Below are 7,181 nucleotides of genomic sequence, written 5' to 3'. Positions count from 1 at the left end.
GGTGATTTGCAGTAACTTTGAAACGATAACTGGTTAGCAGGTGTCAACTGCGATTAGATTGCACTTAGTATGTATTCGTATGCGACATTTCTGTGACAGGGTCCCAGCCGCTTTGACAACACGTCGTTGGATCCGTGTGTGCGGGGCGATGCCGCGTTTATCCCGTGAGGTGGGTGCAATATGACGGTGCGGCGTTCTTCCCTGGCTCTCAAGGAGAAGGTTTGTCGTGCGTGCTAGCTGGGGGCGGTTAAGGTAGGGGTCCACGAAGGTACCTGGCGGCGGCGTTTACACGATGCCGGAAGCGTCATGGCATCGCGTAAATTTCACCATGACAGAGCTACAGGCCGCAAAATTCTCAATCACAAAGTTGCACGGTGCCCCGGGACCCGACATGATAACTCTTTCAGCCATGCGCAAACTTCTAGAAGCGGCTGTGCAAGAACTCATGGGCGTTTTAAATAGGGCCTGGGACATGGGTCAACTTTTCGACCCCTGGCATCACGCCGCGGTTATACTTATCCCCAAGCCCGGCCAAACCCTTAGTCGCCTTTCGGACCACCTCATGCGGCCCATTTCTTTGACTTCCCATGCCCGAAATCTCATGGGGAGGATGGCTCTGATGCGGCTAGAATGGCACGTTGAAGCCAGCAACGTCCTCCACCCCAGGCAGACCGGCATGCGTGAGGGACTCAGCCCGCAAGACTCGCTCGCCCTCCTCGCTGAAGAGCTCACGGGCGCACCTTCAGCACTTCGGTCGGCAGGGCCCAAGCATCACCAGCTCGTCTCGGGCTGGGGGTCCCACAAGGCGCAGGGCTTTCACCACTACTTTACAACCTATTAATGGCAGACTTGAGTTACCGCCACGACGAGCTTCCCAGTGTCCGCCACTTAATTTACGCGGTCGACATCACAATACGGACGACGGGCGGCCCAATCGGTCCACAAAGCGATGCGGCCCGGAAAGCCCTTGACGTTGTCCATCGGTTCCGTGTTGAGGGCGGTCTAACTTCTTCACCAGATAGGAGGCAATACGCCATCTATGGAAACGCCACCGCAAGCCGTGAGGCGGCCTCGTGTATTGAGCTGAAGTTCGGGAGCACCGTTATTGACGACACCAACGTGCTGCGTGTCCTCGGTGTGGAATTCTCCACGCCCGAACCGCCTAAGACATCGCTGAGCAAGATCAAAGCCTCGGTCAACCATATGCTCCACCTCATCCGTCGCACTACATTCAAAGATTGGGGCGCCGACACCCACACTCTACGCATGGTGGTTCGAAGTCTGATCCAGGACAAAATAATCTATCGTGTTTTCTGGTGGGTCTCACCAGAAAACAACATGAAGCCCTAGAGCTTCTAAAGCGGCGTGCCATGCGCATAATCACGGGCCGTCCGAACTTTACGCCGATTGATGGGCTTCAAGCTCATGCAGGCCTCCACACCATTGGCGATGTGCTGCACGAGGCACGCCTCGGGCGGCACCTCCGCCTCTCAAGGTTCACACCCGGCGGCTCCAATCTCAGGCTTCTCGGTCTGCCGCCCGTTGAAGGGGTTTCCCCACACAGTTAAAGTTGTCCACCTTTAAGGGCGTAAAACGGGTGTTGTAGCAACTCACACCCTCGGCTACACCCTTTTAACACCCTAAATTCTAGAAATACACCCTGATAAGTTTACCGAAAGAGGTGCTGTTTCGTGTTACACCCTGCATATAGCGAAGGATGTGAGAGGGGTGTAGAAGAGGGTACTAAATAAATATTATGAAATGGTTTTGGAAAGCTTATATATGGCCCTGTTCATAATGTACGGGTAAGATTTCTGCTTGAAAAGCAACAGTTGTTAGCAGTCTAGTTTGTTTTATAATGTCAGTTGTAATTCATGCATATAGCTGATAATAAAGTGCCTCTGTTGCATACAATTTTTATGTTTGCAAGCAAAATTTTATATGAGTTCATATTTAATATTTTTACAAATCACTCCATTCTCAGAAATGGGAAACTAGGGTGAAATGCTCAATACTAGCATTTTTTACAAATATTTATTGATGGAAGTGTACAGGAAGAAAATCAGTTAGTCTCGGGTTTATATCTGACAACATGCAATCAAGATATAGTAAGAATGTTTAACAAATATTTATGACATGCTGCTAGAACCTGTCACATGACCATGTCAACCTGGGTAAATTATTCATTTCAGAATATAATGACATGCGCAAAAACGCACACACATAAAGAGGCAAAACCCATAATAAATTAGTCCGAGGCATACCATACAAAAATGGTCTATGGTCGTCTATGAGAAAATTCAATGGCAGGCTATCACCCCCTCTAGCTTCGCATGGTCGGCCTTAGAAATTTATAAATACAGCTGCAGCCAGCTATAGAAAAGTTTAGGGCCCTGTGTCTAAAGACTGGGAACCAATCAATCTTTTTTTTCCGCCTCTAGTAAATTCTATGATCCCTAGTCTAAAGACTGGGAACCAATACATTTCCTTTACCCACCTAAAGAAAATTCTGTGGCCCTGAGTCTAAAGATTCAGGGCTATGTTTCAATAACAACAACAACAACAATAATAATAATAATAATAATAATCAATAAGTTAGTGTGTTAACTGTGTCCAGGGACATCCAATTGTTCTTCTTGCTGGCGCAGTGCAATAGAACGCACAAACAGACGCTTGCACGCTCGCAGTCACACACATACACGCGCGCATGCACGTACACAGGCATGCACACGCGCAAACGCCCGCCCGCGCGCAGACGCACACGCACGCAACGAACAAGCAGAGAGGCGCACACGCATGCACGCGAACGCATCCACTAGCGCGCGCATAAACACACGCACGCGCATGCACGCACACACACGAAAAAAAAAATACGACGAAGGAAGTGTTGCTTGAGTTAGTTCGGTTTGGGTTTACACAAAAAAGAAACAACCTAAAGTTTTAATGAAACCTAAGATTTACTCACTTTCTGTAATGTTTTACAATGTTATTGCAGTGGCATTGTTATTGTTACTAATATAATAATAATTTGCTTAGTATCGTTCTGAAGAAATAAAAATAAAAAAAAGAGAAAGAGACTCTTGAAGACTGCGCAAGACCATCGCTATTGCAATTAACTTCCCTTGGGCTGCCGAACTTGAATGGTCGTTGGAGTTCCGGAGGGTTCGGGAATCTCCTTTCTTTTTTACGTTGTATACGTTTTAGCGGATGTTTTGGATATCTTCCTTATGAATACCGTGTCCAAGAATAGCAAGCAATGACTAAGAGCTGGGAGACGCTGAGTCTTGCAAACGCCCGTAAGTTCAGGACAGCACGGACGACTCGTGCAAACGCCGGTAAGGAACTTTCTTTTGTTTCTGCGAAGTGGGCTGCTGTTTCAAACTTTGTCGTGTACCGTGTGCTTGCTAAGCTGTGCTTTATTTTAACTATGCTTCTGTCCTGTGTTATTTTGTTATTTGAAAAGAGCGTATTTTCTTCAAAACCTGTGTCTCGCTCAGCAGTGTGAGAAGGATTCCCGCGCGGCGGAACCGTGGGCATGTTCTGGGCGCCGTCCAACGACGCTCCTCCGACGACGATTTTGCGGTGCGTTCAAGTGTTGTCTGAGGGACGTTCAAGCATTCAATCACCGTCCGAAAGTATTAATCACAGGTCATGCTAGTTCTGACTTCTTGTACCAACAGCCGCTCGCCACCGATTTGTTTAAAAACGAGGGAGCGAGTAGAACTTTACAAGAGCGAGCAGCATGACTTTTTTGCCTAAGCTAATGCCTCTGCCGTGGAGACGTGCGGTCTCTTCGCGTTTGCCGAAGCGGCGCACTTTCCAAGTTCACGATTGTGTGATGTAAAAAAAAAGTTTGGATGTAAAAACTTTACAAGAGCGAGCAGCATGATTTTTTTTGTCTAAGCTACTGTCTGTGCCGGGGAGACGTGCGGTGTCTTCGCGTTTGGCGAACCGGCACACTTTCCAAGTTCACGATTGTGTGATGTAAAAAAAAAAGTTTGGATGTAAAAACTTTACAAGAACTAGCAGCATGATTTTTTTTTTTTGCCTAAGCTAATGCCTGTGCCGTGGAGACGTGCGGTCTCTTCGCGTTTGCCGAACCGGCACTCTTTCCAAGTTCACGATTGTCTGATGTACAAAAAAAAAAAAGTTTGGATGTCACGTTTTTAGTGGTGGCGAAAGCCCTTACAAAAAGCAGAGCAGCTAGTAAAAAGCATGAAAAAAGGTGGAAAAAAAATTAATTGAAACGCTAATGTCAAACCTGAATATTCGATGGATCTGAAACACTACCACCGTACCAACTCACCCGGATATTTTTTTCTGTCAAAGACTAATAGCCAATAGGAATAAAGAAATAAATGCCAACTATTAATTAGTTACAAATTCGTAATTGATGCAGTACAGCCCTACCCTGCTCTACTGTTTTTTTTTATATCAGCTTATGTGCAAATGTATAGGACAGTTCATAGCAGCCATTTATGTCCGACCCATTATATTGAATGTTTTCTCAAAGAGCTCGAAGTTATATAAAAACGTGCTCTTCATAAATTAAGCCGCACCAATGAATGCACAATAGCGTGTGACTTGTGTGTATGTTCTCAGCGAAAGAAACAAACGCATTCAAAAAGGGTCAGTCGAATTGTTTCCTCTTTCTTAGAGCTTCTTTCAGGTACATGCAAAATGCGGATGTCTACGTCTAAAAGAGTGGAATTGACATTTCCTGCAGGGCTGGCAGGCCTTAATCAGTTTGTCTAGCAGCTTGAAACCTATGGGAGCTTAGGGAAATGCACCACAAGAGTGGGAGTGACACCCTCCCAGCACTTTCTCGACGATGGCACCATGAGGAAGGGGGAGCAGCCCTAAAGCGAATGCAATTGCAAGTGGCTCGTTCATGTGAACCCTTATACAGATGGTACCTAGCAGAAAATATTAAAAACACGGAGTGTGAATCGCACGGACAAGGAGGAGATCAACACAGCGCTATGTTGCATTCGTATCCTCTGCTCCCATATTCTTCATAATTTCTTTTTAAATTAGTGGCAACCAACTGGTCCAATCATTAGCACCTAGTCCTAGTTAACAAGAGTATGCTGCTATTTATTTGTATGCATTAGCACTGTGCTTACAGTTGAATCCTACAGTCATTTAATAATGAACGCAAAGAAAAACGAGGGTGCAAGCTAGCGATACAGGCTAAACACGAATAATTTATTCAAAACTGGTTCTCTGAAGGATGACACAAACGCAGAGAAGTGTCAAACAGTGCTGAGTTTTAATAAACAAACAAGAATAGGTGACCCAAAAGAGGAAACGTAGGGGAAAACATGAAGTCACTTTTTACAATTTCTCTTCTGTTTACCACCCCTCTACAAAGCGAATTTCTTCCCATACTGTGTTATACTGTTCACAACCCTTAGTATACCCGAGGACAGTAAACGCGAAGAATCAACCTACTAAACAAACAACAGAGAATGCCATTGAGCTTTCAACTTAGAAAATAGATATTATCATGCACAACATTAAGATTAAAAAAAATACAGACGGACATCATGCCTGTTTCTAAAATAAATATAGGACAAGAAACTTCTTCCACTCGATGGCGAAACACGGGGAAGGCATTAAGCAGATTTCTAGGTTTCATCATTGTTATTGATTCTTTCAGTATATACTTAAGTTGTGGTCATTCTCCTTAGTCAAAGTTCAAAAATCTACACTGTAGAAAGATTCCAAGAGGGATTATGGGGGTCCTGAGAGCACAGGATACAGATAGAGGCATGACGCACGTGGCTGTTTTGATGTAGACAGTTTCTAACCTAGTTTTGCCATCTGTTCAAACACCCCGTTTGCGCTTTTTTTTCTGACAGGAAACCGTGTAGAGGCTTTTTAATGCAGAACACGTTTTGGCGGAGTCATAGGACTCAGGAATATACCAAATTCGAAAACATCACGAAAAAGAAGAAACTCGGATGGCAACGTACAGACGTATCCATTAAAACCATGAAAATAGGAAGCTTCTGGAGGCGTCTTGAGGCCACCAGAGGTAAAGCCGGAAATGTGGAGGGACACGTCCCCATCGATGATCAGAACAAAGATATGGGGCGCCGAGGGTGACCGAAACAGCTGTTTAATCAGTTTTTGATCATCCTTGGGGGAGTGTCCCTCTGCATTTCTTGCTTCACATCTGATGGCGTCATGTCACCTTCAAAAGCTTCCTACCTCCGTAACTAAAGCTGACAATAACTTACCACCTCAGGTGATGCCACAGGCTTGGACGCGAAACTCCCAATTAAAATATTTCGTGATGTTTCATTAATAGCTAACTATAAGCACCAAGTAACACTTTAATTGCGCACCTTTTAGGTTTAACCTGCTATCCTAACTTTAGGTTGAAACCTCTATAGTTCGATCTCATTACAGCATCAATGCGACCATAGACCAGAGTAAAAACATGATAAAAATCAAGTTTAAATTAATGCTTTTATAAAACCAAATTTAAATATTTGTAGAGCGAAGCTCTCAGGTTCCCCTTTTCATGTTGAGCGGCGTCGGCATTGGCGTAAACGCGGGTTGCGTTATGGGACGTTTCCCATTATTAAGTCACGTGGATATTTTCCCGCTAAATTGACGTGTGACATCACAGGCCAATTTCACGTCTGCCGTCACGTGTGAATTCACGTGACACGTGACGTGAAAATTCACGTGTGACGTCACGTGTGGCGTCACGAGGGTAAAAGTTAGCTGCTAAATATGGCTAGAAAAGTGTTCGCTAAATTTGGTGGGAAATTTTTTCGCTGAATTTAGGGAGGACGTTTTTCATGGTGGACGTCACACGTGAGTCACGTGTGACGTCATGTAACGTCACGCGCGAATTTTCACGTCAGATGTCATGTGACGTCATACGTCACATCACACATGAAATTGACGTGTGACGTCAAATGTTACGTCAAACGTCAGTTTAGCAGGAAATTTTCCCAATACATATAGCGGAAAATTGTCCTGGCTTATTTTAAGGGGGCAGGTAACCCTTGTATTTAGCGGGAACCTGAGCTTTTTTTTTTTTTTTCTTTTTTTTTTTGTCAGTGACCGAGGAAATGACAGAATAAGGTTGCTGGTTGTTCGATCCTTACCTGGAAAGCTTCGGCCTAAATTCCCAGAAGAAGTGCCAGAATGAGGCTGCTCTG

The sequence above is a fragment of the Ixodes scapularis genome, unplaced genomic scaffold (genome assembly GCF_016920785.2).
Source record: "Ixodes scapularis isolate PalLabHiFi unplaced genomic scaffold, ASM1692078v2 PGA_scaffold5__190_contigs__length_132052651, whole genome shotgun sequence".
Classification (NCBI taxonomy): domain Eukaryota; kingdom Metazoa; phylum Arthropoda; class Arachnida; order Ixodida; family Ixodidae; genus Ixodes; species Ixodes scapularis.
Note: the sequence above shows the minus strand (reverse complement) of the source record.